General features: G+C 40.2%; 1 protein-coding gene across 20 annotated transcripts in view; it reads right to left on the reverse strand.

The window, feature by feature from the left end:
- Nucleotides 1-22,184, reverse strand: part of ROBO2 (roundabout guidance receptor 2) — a 1,073,259-nt gene that overhangs the window by 405,394 nt on the left and 645,681 nt on the right. The gene's annotated exons all lie outside the window — the stretch shown is intronic.

The following is a 22,184-nucleotide window of genomic DNA, read 5'->3' on the forward strand; positions in this document are numbered from 1 at the left end:
TCTCAGAAATCATAATAGGTTCATTTCCATTTTTCTCCTCTCTGCATTCATCCTTTTCTTCACTTTTCTTTTTGGTTTATGCCATGCTTTACCTGCAAATGTACCTTCTAACCCATCACTAGCACCCCTGAATTCCTACCAACAGCACATCACAACGTTGGTTACACGGTTACTGAGAGCTGGACATCTCCAGCATTTCTACAGAGCATATCTAACCAAGGATCTGGAGTCCTGGATTATCCCCAAAAGCACCCCAGGGGCTCAGCCCAAGTGCAGCATACGCAGCAAAGAATGTGGTTATACTTTTTCCACTTACATTTTTTTCAGCATTAGGGACCAAGTTAAGAAATTACTTGCTCTACCACTGGAAAGTAATAAAACTCAACGTATTATCTTCTTTCAAATGCCCACCAGAATACTATTTTTCACTTTACAATATTGGTGATGAATTATCATTAAACTTTCATAACTATCAAGACTACCAGGTATTGATAATCCTGAAGGTCCTACAATACTAATTTTGTGCCCTCTACAATAACAACTTTGTGCCTTGCCCTGTACTTTTCTGTGCTGGCACTTTGGCACACTGCTCTTCTGCCTTTCTGTCTTTCCTTTACACACAGTTGCCTGCCCACTGCCTAGAAAAGGGAAGCAACAGAGCCTGAACACTGTCCTCCACATTCTCCAACAAAGCCTTGCACTGTCACTCAAGTCTTGGAATAAGGAAGAGAGGTGCTGGCAGAGAGGAGACCATGTAAAAGTAAGGTATGGGGAAAGGATCTAAGCTGGGTCTGCCACCCTGGGGAAAGTCCCAGGGCCAGCCTTCCATTAAAGCTTTCATATAGTGCAGTTTCACTAAACAAGTCACAGCATTGCAAATCTTCACTGAACTCTTGTCAAAAAAAATCCAACAACAGTATCACAACTCTAGTCAAAGTCTGCAATACCCTTCTTCTGAAAAAGATAATACTTTCACTATTATTATGCTTCTTATTACAGCTATAAAGAGACAAACTGCAGAGATGAGAAAATACAAGAACAGTGTCACCCAACAGAAAACCAAAGTCCAGCACTCACAACTTCAGCATCATTCAGATATAATTCATTGCTGTCTACTTAATTAGGCCTGTGAAACAGTTTTGATGTTACAAACACATCACAGTAGTTCATGCATCTACATTGCTTCTCATAAAAATGAAGTCAGCTCTCTTAATTGTTAGCACAAATCATCTTTTCTAGCATGGATCCTGAAAATCCTTTGAGTGCAGTTGCCCAGTTAGGACTATTGGACTACACTTCTTAAATATGTAAGATACCAGCTTTGGCAGGTTAGCGAAGCATTTGGCTCAATTTTTTCTGATCAGCAGTTTTGCAGAGCCATAGAAAAGCAATTTAACATCAGGATCTTCATTATATTCTAGGCACAACATATTTTAAAATAGTTGCAATGTTTCATTTACTCTATAAGCTAAGAGGAAAGCAATAGGGATCAGTCCTACAGAGCAAATCCATCTTTGGACTTCTTACTAACACCCAGGTCATTGCCATACAGGCTTGCCATAAAGTGTTATACCACTGCTGAACAAAGGGACTCTTTCAGTAGCTACCAGGCTATATTACTGATATAGCAAAAGTATCCCTAATCTGTACTGCTAGTACATGAAAACCCACAAACATTTTATATCTAAGCACAGATAAACTTAGGGCACATTTAGAAAAGACAGACGTGTTTGATTCCCCATTCTAGTGACAAAAAGACATTTGAAATCTGACAGGAAAATCTGCAGTTGAAGAGTGTCCCCAGACCATGACACCACACACAACATTGAAAGAGACTAAAATCTCCATTAAAGTTTACAACAACCATAGAATCACAGCACATGGACTAAAAAACTAACTTTATATATCGACTACACACATGTATAATACTCTCCACACAAATCTATCAAGTTTCTTCATTGCTTATTCTCAAAAGAAATAAACAAAACCCCATTAGTTGTGTGAAGAAATTCCTACTAACATTGTCAGTAGGAACACCAAAGGTGAAACTTTAGATTTAAGTCAGAAAAAAAGAGATAAGACTAAATTCTGATAAACGGTTAGCAGAGTGCAACATAATTGGTAGCAAAAATGCAAATCCAAAATATTCATTTTCTTATACACAAAGGTTTACTGATAATGTTCAAAACTCAAAGTAATCCATTCTACAGAAAATCACAGGCCATGTTCAATCATTTGAAAAGGGCTTTCTAAAGATTTAAACCTCCCACCTCATACAGGCCAATTCAAAACCCCTCCTTAGGTCATAATAGGACTAATTCTTCCTCTTCACTACAGATGTTTCTCACAAAACTCATGTTTACCTCCCTCTATCCTAATTAAGCAATTTGTGCACAAGGAGAGGGTTGAACGGTGGGCAGCAAAGACCATGCCAATCAGCAAGCAGAAAGGCTTAGGAAGTGTTCTGAGGGGAGCTCATACCACACATTCCTGTGATGGCCGGGTGTACCTTCAGCTATCTAGCGCTGCAAGTTATGTCCTTAATGCGCACTTAAAAGGGGGGAAGAAAAACACACACAAAAAAATCAGTCACAGAGCACAGCCGACTCCCTCCTCCAAAACCGAACTGAACACCAACAGCTATTCCAGAAGGATACACTAATTCAGAAAAAGCAAGGAAAACCCTGACTCCATTGCCTCTCTTCTGGCAGACACAGACACTATCTACATGACAGAAAGTTAAGAGCCCCAAATGGTGTTTTCCTAGTTGAATTTTGGTTCTTCCCCTAGGGCTCCCTCACACCCCACTTCACAATACTCTTACAAATACAACCTAATTTAGAAGGAACAGAAAAATACTTAACTCCATAAACTAACTGGGCAGAAAATGATACTTTTACTGGAGACTAAGATGGAAACTTGATCTACTCCAGATTTTAAGCGGTTTCACTGAAGCAGGTGGCTGTGTTCTATCCTGGACTATTTCCTTCCCCATTCTTCCCCTAGGGATTTTCAATACAGTAATCTCTCATGCATGCAGACCACATACGAGTAACCCTGAATTTAAAAGTCCCTAAATAGACATTACTGTGATGAACTGCAATGATTTTGAATTAGCTGTTATATGCTGTTGGGTAAAAACATGCCTTTGGAAAAAGTCCTACAGTATCACGACTAACTGAAAGCTGCAGCTATGAAAAGGAGAGCATTTATATTTACTTAAATAATTACTCAGAGTATCTACTGTACATTAAGTTTCACACAGCTATTGCAAATGACCGGTTATTACATATCTTGAGAAACCTAGTTGCACATACACCTCCCCAGCTAATTCACAGGGAAAGTTTTAGGCTCATCTTTTTGCTTATTACTGCACAGAACAATTAAAAGCACCGTTCAAAAGCAAAACCCAAAACATACATGAAAAAGAGATAATGTCCAGGTCTATTATAGCATACTACCTTTAATATTAATGTTTCCTTGTTCATACTGTTGCATTAAACAAAAAGTTACTAAGATTATGACAACAGAAATCAAGAAAAGCCATCTCTGCTCAACTTACCTCTGTACTTTTATCATGGTGTATCTTTAACATGTAATTTTATATTTTAAAAATATTTCTGCCACAAACTGAGTAACTGACAATTACAATTTATTACAGAACATAACTGAGCAGTGAAAAGGATTATCTCACACAAAGGCAAAAAAAAGAGAAGGGATGCTATTGCACTTCTAGCATCTGCCACAACATGAGATACTCCTACATTAGTGCTAATAAGAAAACACGGAAAAAAACCTAACAGGTGAAGTTATAAAAATTAATTATAATGACATTCTCCCTTGATGCTATCAGGCAAAGCAGAAAAAGCACAGAAATAAGTACTGCATTTAACATAACCTCAGAGGCACCTGGAACACTGCAAATCACACTCCAGCACTGTCTGTGACTGTTAGTTTTCTGTGCGAGACTCTAAACTAGAAGAAGATGGATGAAGATGTTTTCTGGCATGTGGTGAAGGTATAAACAATCTTATAGTGTTTGGATTTCAAAATTAGTTCAATATAATAGCCTTGCAGCATGGGGGTGGAAATAAAGGAATAAATAAAAAACATTCTGTCTTAATGCTGTTTAAGTTCCAGATAAAGTTTTGCTAAGATCACGCTATAGGCAAAACCACTACATCTGTTCACAGTGCTTTACTGGATAGCTCAATGTTCTCTCCTTCAAACAACTTTTTTGTGAGGATAAGGCAAAGGAAGGTAGAAAGGAGCATTCACAAGGCAGCAGACATCAATTAGTAGAAATATTCAGACTCTGTCAGAAAGTAAGTCTTTGGACAGATGTGAATGCCATAGTACAGTGGATGCTACCAGGGCTAGAAAACCTAACACAGGTGAGGTGCTCAGCCAATACTCTGTTAGTAACATAAGATAATAAATTCAATAGTCCTCAGTGGGTAAACCAGAACTACTGCCAAGTAGCAGGAGACAGCTGATGGAACAGTATTAATGCACTGCTTTAGAGCAAATGTTAATTGCTCACCTCAACAGGTTAGTATATTTTCACTGGTTTCTTCCCAGGTAAACAGGAAAGTAAGACTATATTGCTGACTGTTTGCTGCTGTTCATCCTGTTTGCTATCGTTCAAATCCACAAGCCAGCACCAAGTCAAAAACACAAAACGATACATTAAAGTAAGTAAGGCACATTCAAAGCTACTTCACCAATGGCAATTTTCATTCCAGTGAAAAGCTATGAAATCTTTCCAAACACTGCCTGGAGTAAATAAAGAATAAAATAATGAATCAGCCAAGTCTAGCTTTTCTAATAGTATTGAATTTTTGTTTTTACTGGTAGATACTAGTACTTCTGCTTAAATGCAGAATTTTTCCTAAAGAATGTATCTGAACTTGCTATGGTAAAATTTAAGTTACAGTTTACAGTTAATGAAAGCTAAAATATGCCTCATGAAATCCTGTATTAAATTACTCACTAAACATTAATGTTGTTCTATTGCATGTTTACTTGTGAATAAAGTCATCATCATTTTAAAGTGAACATCAAGTTATCAACCTGTATTGTCACCGATAATGTTTTGTCACTCTAACAAAACACAGCTGTCATTTTCAGATACCAAAGCCTGGTAACTACTGATAATTGCTTACTTGATAAATGTTAACTAATGGAAAAGGAATAGTTCCCTTAATAATAATTGATGAGCTTATAGATTTTTGATAAACTGTCACTTCGCAGGTAATGAATGCTCTTGCTTTCAAATCTACCTTTATGAGTGAATTGTTTCTGCACCACTCCTCATTACTAATGTCTATAGAGGTCAGGACACTGAACTTGTGAAGCCCTTGTACCAGAGCCAAGCAAGAGGAAACTGCTGGAGGAAACACTTTGACATAAACAGACAAGAGGAAGATCCAGTTATTTAGATGTCCAGATACCGCACATGCATTGAAATATATTTGCCAACAGCTCTTATACTCCCCCTTCCTGCCTTATGAATTTGTGTACTTAGAAACTTCCTAATCAAAGTTGTGAAATAAAGAAGTGAACAGCTAAGAAAAGTAGAATAAAAAGATCTAGATTAATTATTGTGCTTTACATGTCTGAGACACTCTGCTCTTCCACTTCCCCTGGGGTAATTCAATTCAGATGTGTTGAAGGAGACATTTCCTGACAATCACCTTCAGGACTACTCTTCTGGAAAGTGTAAAACACAACAGTCACTCATTCATTCTGACCAGTTCAACACCACCAGTGTTCTGACCAAGTCAGGCTGTTTTTCATGATCACCAACAAGCCTCATGGATTTGATGTAATATGCTCAAGCTTCCTCATAAATTCCCTCAGGGATCCAGTGTACCAAACAGTTACAGCATATAAACAGAGTACCTATTCTTTTCAACTTAACCTGGTTGATTCTATAGCCAAATAACTCTAAAAAAAAATAATAAATAAATAGATAAAATCAGATGAAGGAATTTTTATCTACCAAAGAAATAGATTTGCTATAGGGACACAGCACTAAGAAGAAAACTAAACCAAAGAGTCAATATTCTACTTTTTTTATTTTTTTTTTTGTGTGCTACATTTCCACAAAGCCACCATGCAATTCCTACCCTAAGGGTAATGTGCTCTCTATGTGTGTATACCTATGTGTGTGATATATGTAGAATTGTAGAATGGTTTGGGTTGGAAGGGACCCTAAAGCTCATCTAGTTTAAACCCCCTGCCATGGGCAGGGACATTTTCCTCTAGAGCAGGCTCCTCCAAGCCCTGTCCAACCTGGCCTTGAACACTGCCAGGGATGGGACAGCCACAGCTTCTCTGGGCACCCTGTTCCAGCACCTCAGCACTCTCACAGTGAAGAGTTTCTTCCTAATATCTAATCTAAATCTTATAATTTTTCAGTTTAAAGCCACCCCCCCTTGTCCTGTCACTACATGCCCTTGCAAAAAGTCCCTCTCCAGATTTCCTGTAGGCTCCATTTAGGTAATGGAAGGCTGCTACAAGGCCTCCCCAGAGCCTTCTCTTCTCCAGGTTGAACAAGCCCAACTCCAACTGTCTCCACAGCAGAGGTGCTCTAGCCCTCTGAGCATCTCTGTGGCCTCCTCTGGACTCACTTTAGCAGGTCCATGTCCCAAAGGCATTTGATAATTCAATTTCTAGTCCTTTTAGACCACCATCTTTCTAATGGTGGTTTAAAGGAAGGAATTTCCTTGAAATTCCTTCAAATTTCAAGGAAAAAAAAATCTTCATTTATTGCACTTCACTCTCCTCCAGTTTTAATTTATTAGCTTCACATCAAGACCTAAAGTTGATTTCATCTATTAATACTACTCTTTAAATAAGTAGCTACAAAGCCAATGGCCTGTCATACAAGAAAAGCAACAGTACACATTAAATTCATAGCCTTTACATTCATTTCTTAAGTCAAGAAAATATTTGTGGCTACTGGTACTGACATACCATTTATCTGTATGTCTTTACCTCTTTCACAGCTTTTTTTCTACCTGACTTTCTACACACAGGAAAGCTCTCCCTAACCTGATCACTAAGGCTGCTACACCTTTTGTATCATCTCTGAATGCTCACGTTTTGATTTCTTTAACATTCTGAAGACATAGCTTCAATAATAGCTTTAATTTATGGATTCAAACTTACACAGGGTAAGTTTAGGTTAGATATAAGGAAGAAGTTATTTACTGTGAGGGTGGAGAGGCACTGGAATGGGTTGCCCAAAGATGTGAATACTCCATCCTTGGTGATGCTCAAGGCCAGGTTGATGGAGTCTTGGGTGACACGGTTTAGTGCCAGGTGTCCCTACCCATGGCAGGGGGTTGGAATTAGATGATCTGAAGGTCCCTTCCAACCCTAACTATTCTATGATTCTATGATCATCCACTTGGTTCAAGAAAGAAAAACAGGACTAGACTTTCAATAACAGGACTAACAGCCACTTAACATTATGCATACCAGACATCATCCCTACTACAGATCTGTCATCTACTATTCTATTCCCCCCTACTGTTCGCATTTAATTGCTACAAAAAGGGAAGTTTAAAATATGATGTGATGTATCCCATTTGAAACACTTTCAGTTCAATAGTTCTGATAAGTCATAGGTATTATATATTTACTTCAGAAAAATAAATAATGCTTGAAAGACAACTAAACTTGAAAGACAAGTTCATAATACACTTTACTAGAAAACAGTAGTAGAATAAAGAAACATCAACCAAAAGAAGTCATGCTGACATTTCAAAGCTTATGCAGCTTTGAAATTTATTGCAGCTTACGCCTAGAAGTGAAAGCAATCAATATTGTGCCTGAGATTATTAGCTTGTTCAGTACTTTTGACAGAATTTTGAATTAACTCCTTGTAAAAGCTTGCCAACAATGCATATTCTACATCAGTGTAAAAGGGCTGTTTATCAGGAAAAGAAATAGCAAAACTGTAACAGAAAACAAGCAACAAACAAACCCACAACAAAACCAATCAAAACGAACTCCTGCAACAGAAAATAATAGATGTAGGAAGTAACAGGCCTGAAGATAGTTGAATTTGGTTAGATGACAGCTCCAAAGATGTATTTTAATGCTGAAGAAACTTCTTTTATGCTAGAATTTGGGGTTATTTTCACTGTAAAAATAAGAAAAAAAAATAAAAAACACAACCAAACAACTGAAATTAAGGTACTAAAATCACAATTAAAAGAATAATGTTCTTTTAGGACAGGATGGATAGCTACAGAAGCCTCTGTAGAATCTTTTCTGGCTATGCAGGTTCTGTTGGCTGGGCTCCTTTCTTCCTTACACAGGCTTCTGAATGACATAACATTAAGCTTGCAAAAAGACACTCCTGCAGCTACTTAGTTAAATCTACTGAAAGACAGTCACAGTTACTGTTCATTTTCCTGCTTCTTCATACGCCTTGTTCCACTTAGGAAGTACTTATCAGAAACACTTATTACACATATCTCTTAGATATAATGAGTAAGTATGTTGCTTTCACTACCCTTTTAACCACAGAATTGACTGAAAGCAAGCAGAGATCTCAGATAGAGATCCAGTCAGTCACATCCTAGTTTGAACAAAAGATAATGTACAAAAAAAGTCAAGATAATGAGGAAACTCGACTGGAGCACAGCCTGATGCGCTGGCATCAGGCTGATTATCCCAGATGCATTCCTCTAGGCAAAGTGACATGGTAAAGATTACATTTCAGAAATTCATACTTTATAATCTCTCCCCCTCCCCTGAGATTTGGTAGATGGGAACAGACTCCAATGATATGACTGTTTCCAAGGTAAGGTTTTTGACAAAGCTGCATCAGAAATTATAAGGTCCTCTGAAAGCTTTTCCTCGAGCAAAATTAATCCATTAAGCAACACATCCTAACTTCCCCAGGACATGTATCTGCAGATAAGTCACCTTTCTTATAGTGCACATCTGCTAAAGAAGGGAGAGCAGGCAACGCTGACGTGAGAGATCAATAACTGTCATTAAAAACATCTGACCAAATCTTATTGGAGGGTTGATCCTATTAAGTTTCTCTTGTATGGAAGTGTGATTTCGCTAAGCGAGGTGTAATCAACTTCAATCATAAAGAAACACTGCAAACATAAAATTCCATCATATAAGCAGGAAATTATTTCAGGGGAAGCATTCTAAAGTTCTATTCTAAAGCAACGGAAATTTATTCTAATTCACTTCAGTATTTTTCTCCTCACACACCAACATACAAGTGTCACACTTCAATTCTGGGGCATGAGGGCAGGAGAATAAAAACCCCAACCTGAATTACATGCCAAAATTTAGAATAGCCAGCACAGAGTGAAACTGAAGAGTTTCACTCTGTGCTGCTTTTAATAGTACAAATTGCATCTCTATTAACAAGTTTGCTACTGGATCTTTTCTCACGTAACATGAAATAAAATCTATCTCCATTCCTTTTCATCCAGCACTTCTCAGAAGTACATTAGAACCACCCATATTGCAAACAGGTAAGATGAAAAAACGTAGCCAACATAGAATCACAGAATGGTTTAGGTTGGAAAGGACCTTAAGATCAGCTAGCTCCAACCCCTCTGCCGTGGGCAGGGACACCTCACACTAAACCATGTCACCCAAGGCTCTGTCCAACCTGGCTGTGAACACTGCCAAGGATGGAGCATTCACAACTTCCTTGGGCAACTCATTCCAGTGCCTCACCACCCTAACAGTAAAGAGCTTCTGCCTTGTATCTAACCTGAACTTCCCGTTTAAATTTGAAGCCATTGCCCCTTGCCCTATCAGTACAGTCTCAATGCTTGTGCTCTCTTTGCACAATATCCACCATAGCTTTGCTCCCTTAGAAGCAGATAATAAACAACTATTTATTTAATAACATACCAATACTTAATAACAAATCACCCCTCCACACACACACACAAAGACCCACCAAAAAACTAAAACCATTCTTACATACACAGAATGTATACACACATATGTGCCAGACTACCCTCCAGTGGTCCCTTCTAATCCAAATTAATCTATGATATGTACGTAACAGAAGAATCAGAGAGCAAAAAGCTTTTCTCTATTCATCCTATAGAGCTCAAGCAAAACAGCTCTTCCCTTGGGAGCCTTTCAAAATCACTCTGGAATTTAGCAAAGCATAAGTGTATGCCTGACTCTATCAAATATCTTTTAGCTCTTTTTCAGGTCAAGGACAGAAGAAAAAACAACAGACAATGTTCATATACAGCACAATAACTTATTATACAACTAGCATATTGTCATCATAGTACTGGGGAACTAACAACAGCTTGCCGGCCAAAGGGGAGCTTTCTATCTTCCCACATACCACTGTAAAAACTAATGGCTAACTAGGAGCAAGTAAATCTTACACTTTTACATAGAAGGGTTGACAACCACAGGCTCTCCAAAGTCTAAAACTTTACATCCACTTTAACAATACTAAACTGAAACAACAGCTATAAGAAAAACTTTGACAATCTGGTCCAGATCTCTTCAAAAATCGTAAGTCAAATAGTTATCAGCCATCTGTGAAATCAGGCTATGTAACTAACTTTGTAAATAAAGTGCTACATAAACTCCACAAAATCAAAAGAAGGTTGTTCTCCAACTACAAACTTTGAACCTGTCTTCAAAAAGCCTATTCAAATAAACTTACAGTTACCTGACCTTTAACTTTCATATAAATATTTTGATATACAAAGTAAAAATGTCCATAATGTTGTGCCATTAAAAACAATTATGACTCTTGTCTGTATTTTAGTTCTGATTAATAATTCATCCTTACTCCACAACACAAATTTAATATGAATTTTATCAATATTTTTAGGTATGCTTGACAGTTCTTACACGCTAACTTTTACAGAAGACTACACACAGAGCTATTTCAGCCAAGGAAACTTACTTTCTTATCTCATCCTACATCTTCACACTTATGAAAACCTCTCTGGTGTCGCTAACAACCCAATATCCTAAAACCTGAAAAAACAAGTCTGGTATCTCACAGCTAGACAAAAACCCTGAGGTGGCAAAGAGATAGATGCACCTCAAGGTAGTTAAGGTAATGAGTTTCGCAAATCAGAAGCAATACAGTTTGGTCCACTCAGAATTCAACAAAGCTCTCCTCACATAGTGCAACTTAGAAAAATCCTATTCAAGTAAGCAGATGTAAGCAATTACATATTTTGCATGCCGTGGAAATCAGGTCTGTGATTCTAAGTATTATAAAAAGAACACAAGATAACAGTGACAGAAATCAATATGATTAAAGCAGTCTTGAAATGATATTTTGAAGAAGGTGTGGGATTCCTGCTGTAAGCACAGCAGACATACAACTTTGGTGTTCTGACACCCTGCAACCACTGTATTCACCGCTGACACTGGCAACAAAGGCTCCCACCCTGTTCCTCTGAACTACACCAGGACGCCTAGGGAATTCCAAGTAGACATCCTAAAATAAGGCACTACCAGCCAATCAATATCAATTTGGCAGCAAAACTCAAAATTCAAAGTAATATGATGGATTATCTAAAGCTCACTGTAATCTCCCCGTTTAGAAACCTACAGATTACACCTTGGCCATCTATCAAATAGTTTTTCTTTGGAAGCTTTAGCTAGTTACAGAAAAGTTTTTCCAAAAATATGATGAAAGCAGAGATCAAGTTCTACAAAGAAAGCTTCAAATCCTACTTTTCCTAACTACAAAAGGGGATATAATGTAAGATATTTTGTAGATATTGTTGATATTTTAGGTTCTATTGGTAGAGCAGCAACATGCTTTTATACCTATTACTTTTCTGATTAATAACTTTAGGACTGCAGCTGCAGTTGGCTTTCTCTGTGAAGTGAAATCAAAGCTTCTTTAACACCTAGGAAAATAAATATTTCCGGAAAAACATAGAATCATAAAACAGTTAGGGTTGGAAAGGACCTTAAGATCATCTAGCTCCAACCCCCCTGCCACTACAACGATATTTGCAAGAAGACCAATATTTACCAGTGCTTTCACTCTATCTGTCTTAACACAACTGCATCATACGTATGTGTGTACTTGCGGAAGAAAGAAAAGAAATTCCTATCTCTGGCACTTTCAGTAAACATATTTCTAATTTATTATTTTGCTTCAATTTCCAGAATTTCTATTTACAGGGCCCACTGTAGGAGAGATCTGGTTCAAGACCAGCTTAAGAACCTGAAAGTGCACAGGTCCATGGGACCTGATGAAATCCATCCGCAGGTCCTGAAGGAGCTGGTGAATGAAGTTGCGAAGCCAATGGCCATAACATTTGAAAAATCATGGCAGTCAGGTGAAGTTCCTGATGACTGGAAAAAGGGAAATATAAGCCCCATTTTCAAGAAGAGGAAAATGGATGACCTAGGGAATTACAGACCAGTCAGTCTCACCTCTGTGCCTGGCAAAATCTTGGAGCAGATTCTCCTGGAAGGCATGCTAAGGCACGTGAAAATCAACAAGGTGCTTGGTGACAGCCAGCATGGCTTCACTAAGGGGAAATCCTGCCTGACCAATTTGGTGGCCTTCTATGATGGGGCTATGGAACTGATGCACAGGGGCAGATTAGTTGACGTCATCAGCCTGGACTTGTGCAAGCATTTGACACTGTCCCACACGACATCCTTGTCTCTAAATTGGAGAAACAACAATTTGATGGATGGACCACTCGGTGGATAGAGAACTGGCTGGATGGCCGCACACAAAGAGTTGTGGTCAATGGCTCAATGTCCAGCTGGAGACCAGTGACGAGTGGTGTCCCTCAGGGATTGGTGTTGGGACCGGTCTTCTTTAACATCTTTGTTGGTGACATGGACAGTGGGATTGAGTGCGCCTTCAGCAAGTTTGACGATAACACCAAGCTGTGTGGTTCGGTTGATACGCTGGAGGGAAGGAATGCCATCCAGAGGGACCCTGACACGCTTGTGAGGTGGGCTGATGCCAACCTTATGAAGTTTAACCATGACAAGTGCAAGGTCCTATACCTGGGTTGGAGCAATCCCAGGCACAGCTACAGGTTGGGCAAAGAAGATTCAGAGCAGCCCTGCGGAGAAGGACTTGGGGGTGTTGGTCGATGAGAAAATGAACATGAGCCAGCTTCAGTGTGCGCTCGCAGCCCAGAAAGCCAACCGTATCCTGGGCTGCATCAAAAGGAGCCAGAGAAGGGCCACGAGGATGATCAGGGGACTGGAGCACCTCCTGTATGAAGACAGGCTGAGAAAGTTGGGGCTGTTCAGCCTGGAGAAGAGAAGGCTGCGTGGAGACCCCATAGCAGCCTTCCATTATCTGAAGGGAGCCTATAGGGATGCTGGGGCGTGACTCTACATTAGGGACTGTAGTGACAGGACAAGGGGTAATGGGTTCAAAGTTAAACAGGGGAAGTTTAGATTGGATATAAGGAGGAAGTTCTTTACTGTAAGGGTGGTGAGGCACTGGAATGGGTTGCCCCGGGAGGTTGTGAATGTTCCATCCCTGGCAGTTTTCAAGACCAGGTTGCATGAAGCCTTGGGTAAGATGGTTTAGTGTGAGGTGTCCCTGCCCATGGCAGGGGGGCTGGAACTAGATGATCTTAAGGTCCTTTCCAACCCTAACTATTCTATGATTCTAAGAGTGTGGCTAGAAAAATGATGAAACTCAAAATCCTGGTGTATTTGTCTACAGACTTTTTCCTTTTCTAATTTTCCACATTTAATGGGACAAAGAAATCAAGTTATTATTTCATGCCAGTTTTCAGAGTTTAAAAACCCCAAACATTTACCTTCTAGAATACTGCTTAGGTAAGGGAAATACACTTGAAAGCGAAAAGCTCTGTCATCAACCAGCTTTGCAGACCCAAGGGCAAGCCCCGCAACAGGTCTTTCAGGTGCAGCACATTTCTCCCATACAACTTTTTCTAATACAGATTTTACATATGCACACACACTTTCTTGTTTTTCTCCCAAAGAAGATCTGCCTCTCACTATTAATATCATACCTATATCTTGGTCATAAAGCAAAATGCTATGCAACAATATAAAATAGAACACATAGTACCTTATTAAAACTGTGAGAAAGAAGCTTATTACTGGTAGCAGAGGATTGGTGTGCTGTAAGGATTAAGAAAGGACTTAAAAAACTGTGCTGCTGGATTTATGAAGAGACCTTTATTGTAAAACAAAGCCCAGTAAGTTTTATTTACACCAAAAGCAGCAGCAAGCTTGAGGAAAATGACCCAGGTCTAGTGTAACAGTCAGCTGTAACTAGCTCAGCTAAAAAGAGATTTCCATTTCTTGGCACAGCAACAAATCCTCAAGCAGAGAGGGGCTAGGGGTGAGATTTTTTTCCTCTGTAAGTAACTTAATGAATGAAGTACTAATTAACATTATGGCATTGATAAATGGAGAGAGAGATTAGGGATGTACTCGATATTCAGGCCTTCCCAGATGGACCGTCAAAGCCACATTAATTCCTATCTCATTGGAGCATCTGCTTCTCCCATAATCCATTGCCCCTTGGTACACACAACACAAACTGTTGTGACTCAATTCGATTTATATCAATCTAATTTCTTTTAATCCAATTTGTATTCCAATCTACTACCTTCTAATCACTTAAATCTTCAGCCTCCATCTGGTAAATTTTCTCTCAAAATTAACCGAGCAGATGCCTCTGCAATTGTCTTCCACAGTCAGGCTAATCATGCCCTCGCAGTGGCCTACAGAGCACGCTGAATAGGTACGTGACTTCCAGCATTGCCCTTCTTATTACAAACATGGCAATGTAGGAAGGCCATTTTGTCTGTCATTAATTGGTTCATTTGCATAACACTGCCAGGGAAAGATGCCTAGGAAACAAAAGCCAAGAGCAGAAAGCTTCAAAAAGGCAGCACGACATGCTCATCATTTGTCACATGGCCATTACACTTTGAACCAGCTATTGTTTGTGTTAACAAACACGGAACTGGATTACAGCTAAATACATAACAAACATCCACATACAACATTGGACTGAGTGATTTTTGGCATTGCTGCCACTGAACTTGCAGAGAGCAAGTGGGCTGCCCAAATAGAATTCCAAGAAAAGAACATGATACTCAGAAAATCAGAAAGCACATTGTTTTGCCAGAACACAAAACTTCAAACCCTCTCTCTCAAGCGGATTAGCTTTTGGTAGGTACAAATCTGGCTCTATTTGCAGTTGTAGCTGTGTAGAAGTTAGAGATTTTCAGGTTTCCCCAAAACTGTCCCCAAGACAGCAAGGGCCACAAGCTACTCAGTACATTATTAGCAGGATGAGTAAAAAAAGAATGGAAAATAGGAATGAAGTTACCTTCTCAGCCAATTCTGAGCTGCATGTAAAAGGCAGAAAGAGTAACTCCTTTAAAACTGGCTGCTTCATAAGAATACCATGTTGATCTTTCCCCTTGATAAATGCTACATCATCTCCAGAAAGCTGAAGGTAGGTTCAGCACAGAGTGCACATCGTGATTCAAGTGTTCACATGATCGTGGACTACCAAAGTTACAGCCAAAGCTTTTTCAAACCTGTTACTCAGAATCCTCAGAAGGACAGAAATGGAAGTAGCAAATGTGCTGCTTATATTTCCCAAGCAATGGTAAGTGAAAAGCAAACACAACAGGTATTTAGTAAAGAGTGAGGAAAGAACAAGAAACAGCAGGCTGGGCCAGTGGAGGAGGCAGAACAGTAGTTAGCTCTATCACACATAAGCAAAAGAGAAGGAAAGAAAATTTCCACTTGGCACTCAGCGCCTTGCATCATGACTTATATTCTTGTTGGCCACAACCATTTATGTAAGATCAGCTATTAAACAACTGTCTACAAACTCAGAGGGATGCATACTGCCTTTTTGCCATTACAGCCTCTACGTAAAATAAGTAGCTCCACATTTGTCAGAGCAATATAAATCACATTAACATGGAAGGGTCAGCTTCCAACCTTCATGTCAAAAATACTTGTGTCATCCAAATTTTCAGTAGCTGGAAGATGAGCTTAGCAAGATAATTTACCTGGAGCTTGCTACTGCTTCCTCCCCGCCTCTCAGTCTTTCACATCTATCACTGATTAAGAGGTTTTGCTTTTCAGCTAATAGGTACCTAGTAAATTTTTCACCACCTGAGGACAGCAAACAGTCTAACTACAATGGATCCAAGCCAGAGGATGCTGGAGAAGGAAAGGGAGGGTGTGCTTGGTTAAGGAGGGGGTGGAGTGGGCAGTCTTTCTTCCCCTCCCACAAGCTGTCAAGTCCTTCTGTGCACACCCCCCTCCCTCATCCCTGCTAAAAACCTTCCTCTCCATGCCTGCCATGACAGGTGGTCCAGATTTTCACTTAGAGAATCTGGCCACCCTATGTTTGCAACACCTCCCCGCTTAGTATCATCTGTGAATTTAATTAGCATGCAGTTTACCCACTCGCTCAGATTATTAACAAAGATGTTAAACAAGACACAACCCAAATACAAAAAAATCCCTGTGGCAAACCAATTGATGCCTTTCTTTACATCAATTTATTGCTATCTGTTGTAACCCTTTCTTTACAGATGTCAAACAGTGGTTCAACTACATGATATCCAAGCAAATTTGCTATTATTTTCTTTCTCCAGATAAAGTGTTGTGATATACTGTATCAGCAGAATTACACTGAACTGTCCCCATCTCCAAAGTGCTAGTTCATCATCTGCACATCACATCAGAATATCTAGCCTTCTACTATTTCATCTGCCTCTCCTCAGCAACATGCACAATAATTTCTAAATGCTGGTCATGAAAAATCCACACCATTTGCGATTCTTTCTAGTGTCATAACCTAAAACCAGTCCACAGAAATCAGGCAGAGGGAGGCAGAATCATTTAAAAAAGCAAGATTGGGATAGATTTAATGTATTTAACAGTTCTATAAATTGGGTTTGAAAAACAGATTAGCAGCATTGGGAACTATTCAAGCAATACGTATGTTTCAGAGTACTGAGAGCACTACTCTAAGTCAGCAGCTTCATTAAGGACATTACAGTTTTATTCACTGGATATGCAAAACTAAAATAATGATATTTAGGATTTGAAATTAAATCCAATTTAATGGCATTTCATCAATAAAGCGTATCAGATCTGGGGAAAAGACAAGTTTGCCATGACAGAATCCTACACACAGATAAGACTTACAATTTGAGAAAACTTTACAGAACCTATCACTATACTTACACACAGATATAAATACATGTATTTTTATATATAATACACACAAACATATAGACGTCCCCCCCCTTATTTGTAAACCAAATCCAACTTGTATCTCAAAATGTTAAGCAGAGTCCTCTTTCCTTTGCAAAAGTGCCATAATATATGAAACAAGCAAACATTCTGAAGCCCAAAGCCAAATGCAAATCATCTCTGAAACAGGTGGCCACACACAACACATAAGTAATAAAAGCTTTCTCTGAGCTTATCTATGGAGTATTTGTTTTTCTTCTAGTCTTTTCTTCAGAAAACCACTGAGCAATCACAAAAATTTACCTCAAAGTAGTTCCAATGAACTTAATTAACACTATAGAGCCTCCCTATGCCTGTTTCAAATAGCAAACAGGAAAGCCCTGGACCTTGCATTCTGATTGCACTGTAGTACTGTCCCAGTTTCTGCTGGGATAGAGTTAATTTCCTTTCTAGTAGCTGGTGCAGTTCCATGTTTCAGCTTTTGTCTGAGAACAATGCTGACGACACACCAACGGTTTAGTTGTGGCTCAGTAGCACTTACCCTGATCAAGGACTTTTCAGTCTCATGCTCTGCCAGTGAGGAGGGGCACAGGAAGCCAGGGGGAAGCAGAGACAGGACACCTGACCCAAACCAGCCAAAGGGGTATTCCATACCACAGAACATCATGCCCAGTATGGGGGGAGTTATGCAGAAGGGACCAATTGCTGCTCAGGAACAGGTTGGGCATCAGTCAGTGGGTGCACTGCCTGTCATTTCCCAACAATCCTTTCTTCCAAAATGAGGTCTTAAACAGAGATCAGCTCTCTAGCCTATACATAAAGTCTTGTTTGACAGTAAATGGAGAAAGAACTCCGCTTCAAAGATTCGTACCATCCTAAGGTGTTTTTTAAGGACAGTAGGAACAGAATGAACAATTAGCACAAGCCTCTACAGTGACTACAGAAGGAATGCAATTGAGACTTAGGTTAGACACCTGATTTTACTTGGCCTGTCTCAGAGGAATCAAATCTATACTACCATCAGAGAATATGTGTGCTACTTAGCTACCATCTGGGTTTAAACCATGACATACAAATAGAAATTTTTATTCTTTCAGAGGACTCAAAAAATGCAAACTGCCACTTACTTTCAGAACTCAGGTGCGTATGGACTCTTCAGGAACCTGCTTAGTAAGGCTCCATGGAATACAGCCCTAGAGGGCAGGGGGGCCAAAGACTGTTGGCTGATATTCAAGGATCACCTGCTACAAGCTCAGGAGTGTTGCATCCCAACCAGAAGGAAGTGCAGCAGGAGGGCCAGGAGACCTCCTTGGGTGGATAAGGAGCTCCTGAGGAAAATTCAAATGAAAAAAAGAGGCTTATAATAAGTGGAAGCAAGGACAGGTGGCATGGGAAGAGTACAGGGATATTGTCCGAGAAGCTAGGGACCAGGTTAGGAAAGCTAAGGCCCAGTTAGAATTAAACTTAGCTAGAGGTAGTAAAGATGACAGGAAGGGATTCTACAGGTACATAGCAAATAAAAAACAGACTAGGGAGAATGTAGGCCCCCTCAGGAAGCTCTCAGGAGAACTGGCTATACAGGATTTGGAGAAGGCTGAGGTTCTGAATGACTTCTTTGCCTCGGTCTTCACTGGCAAAGGCTCTGACCACACCACCCAAGTCTTGGAAGGCAGATGCAGGGACTGTGAGAATGAAGACCTTAGGCCCACTGTAGGAGAGTATCTGGTTCGGGACCAGCTTAAGAACCTGAAAGTGCACAAGTCCATGGGACCTGATGAGATCCATCCACGGGTCCTGAAGGAGCTGGCAAATGAAGTTGCGAAGCCGCTGGCCATCATATTTGAAAGATCATGGCAGTCAGGTGAAGTTCCCAATGACTGGAAAAAGGGAAATATAACCCCCATTTTCAAGAAGGGGAAAATGGATGACCCGGGGAATTACAGACCAGTCAGTCTCACCTCTGTGCCTGGCAAAATCTTGGAGCAGATTCTCCTGGAAGGCATGCTAAGGCACATGAAAAAAAACAAGGTGCTTGGTGACAGCCAGCATGGCTTCACTAAGGGGAAATCCTGCCTGACCAATTTGGTGGCCTTCTATGATGGGGCTAAGGAACTGATGGACAGGGGTAGAGCAGTTGATGTCATCTACCTGGACTTGTGTAAAGTGCTCGACAGTGTCCCACACGACATCCTTGTCACTAAATTGGAGAGACATCAATTTGATGGATGGACCACTCGGTGGATAAAGAACTGGCTGGATGACCGCATGCAAAGAGTTGTGGTCAATGGCTCAATGTCCAGCTGGAGACCAGTAACGAGTGGTGTCCATCAGGGATCGGTGTTGGGACCGGTCTTGTTTAACATCTTTGTTGCTGACATGGACAGTGGGATTGAGTGTGCCCACAGCAAGTTTGACGATGACACCAAGCTGTGTGGTTCAGTTGATACACTGGAGGGAAGGAATGCCATCCAGAGGGACCCTGACACACTTGTGAGGTGGGCTGATGCCAACCTCATGAAGTTTAACCATGACAAGTGCAAGGTCCTACACCTCGGTTGGAGCAATCCCAGGCACAGCTACAGGTTGGGCAGAGAAGAGATTCAGAGCAGCCCTGCGGAGAAGGACTTGGGGGTGTTGGTCGATGAGAAAATGAACATGAGCCGGCTTCAGTGTGCGCTTGCAGCCCAGAAAGCCAACCGTATCCTGGGCTGCATCAAAAGGAGCGTGATCAGCAGGCTGAGGGAGGTGATCCTGCCCCTCTACTCTGCTCTCATGAGACCTCACCTGGAGTATTGTGTGCAGTTCTGGTGTCCTCAACATAAAAAGCACATGGAACTGTTGGAACAAATCCAGAGGAGGGCCACGAGGATGATCAGGGGACTGGAGCACTTCCCGTATGAAGACAGGCTGAGGAAGTTGGGGCTGTTCAGCCTGGAGAAGAGAAGGCTGCGTGGAGACCTCATAGCAGCCTTCCAGTATCTGAAGGGGGCCTATAGGGATGCTGGGGAGGGCCTCTTCATTAGGGACTGTAGTGACAGGACAAGGGGTAATGGGTTCAAAGTTAAACAGGGGAAGTTTAGATTGGATGCAAGAAGGAAATTCTTTCCTGTTAGAGTGGTGAGGCACTGGAATGGGTTGCCCGGGGAGGTTGTGAATGCTCCATCCCTGGTAGTGTTCAAGACCAGGTTTGACGAAGCCTTGGGTAAGATGGTTTAGTGTGAGGTGTCCCTGCCCATGGCAGTGGGGTTGGAACTAGATGATCTTAAGGTCCTTTCCAACCCTAACTATTCTATGATTCTATGATTCTATTACCTATCTGAAAACTGAAACAAGCATACCTAAATTCCATGGAGTGGAAGGTAGCATATGTTAAAACAGTTTGTGTTTCACAATTAACATTAAAAGACACTGATGACCTATGCCATACTGTAAGAGACTTCCACTCCCTAGAGCAGCCATCACTACACAATAGCTAACCCAGCTCAATCTGGAGATATTGCAGATATTGTCAAAAGAGAGGCACTGTATCTAACCATTAACAGGAGCCAACCTACGAAGCATCAATGCCACATCTGCTAGCCCCTCCACACCAAAGAAACAGCTGGTGTTAATGTACAATTAAGAGCTGAGAGGAATGCAACAGAAGTGCATTCAGGTGAGAGAGGTCACCGAGGGATAGTATAAAGGAAAGAGAGGGTCAAGTTATTATCTGAAATGTGTGCACAGGGCACAGTCATCTTTTAAATCAGTTTTTATAATAGCCATGCCTGTATTGATTTAATAATATCTTTATGCTACAAATTTACTCAGCACACCATGAAGAACTACATCAAAAATTGAGTTCTGAAACCAGGTTTTGTTTCTTTTCCTTACACAAAGTAAGGAGAGATGGAAAGCTTTTAAGATAGGACATATTCTATTTTAAGTGCTTTATTAGCCTTGTTTCAAATGAAAAGGCAAACATCATCAAGTCTCTCAATTACAAGTTATTGGATAAAATAACATGAACACCATAAAATCAAATTTGACTTTTAAATCAAAGTGACTAATATGCTGCTGTGTACATGACAACTAACACACTGGATCTTTTACCTTCAAGTCTGTATGAGCATATACATAAAGCTGAAATGGAATGGAGAGAGAACATTCACGCACTCATATGAAAGAATGGTTGCATCACACCAGGCCATACCATACTTTAGAGGATTAGGCCTCGAAAGACAAGTTTTCAAGAATAAGTATTTACTGTAAATGACACAAACACGAAACACGAAATACTCATAGCCACTCTTGTAAACATACAGAGAAAAGCATCCAATGCTGATTTAAAACCATTACCTTCTCTGAAGCTAATGTGTTCCTTAAAGGAAGGCAAGATCAGGATCACACTGCCCATAGGCAACTGTTCCCATATCTAGCCCCTTTGCCATGAGAAGTTGACAAAACCCTATTCCTAATACATCAGCAATCACCACTGACTGCTTGTTCTGCCATTTGCTTTCCTCCTTCAGAATGATCTGAATAAGAACTATAGTTCAAAAGGGCAGAAACAAACAAAAAGGGTCATTTTAAGTGCTAAGGTCAGGCTGTATGTTTCAGGGCAGGGGAGCCTGGAGTAAAACAGTTACAAGTTACTAGTGACCCTGGAGAGGAAGTTACTTAATATTCATGTTGACAGAAAAGAAGAAAGGATTAATCATGTGGAATTAGCATTTTCATTGAGGAGCTTGGTTGAGTCTTATGTTCTACTTTGAGAGGAAGACGGCTGCTTCACACTACCACTTTACATTTCTTATTTATCGAAACATTGCAGCTTGCTCCTAACTGTCATTAACTGATGAATAATGAAAGACTTCTTTACTTTTACTTCACATTAATCATGCAGCTCCCTTGGTCTTTCCATGCCTGAATGTGTGTTCTGAACCTTTTTTTTATTATTA

Source organism: Pezoporus flaviventris, unplaced genomic scaffold (assembly GCF_033815535.1).
Source record: "Pezoporus flaviventris isolate CSIRO_AGI_PZ_B2104156 unplaced genomic scaffold, CSIRO_AGI_Pfla_v1 ptg000015l, whole genome shotgun sequence".
NCBI lineage: Eukaryota > Metazoa > Chordata > Aves > Psittaciformes > Psittacidae > Pezoporus > Pezoporus flaviventris.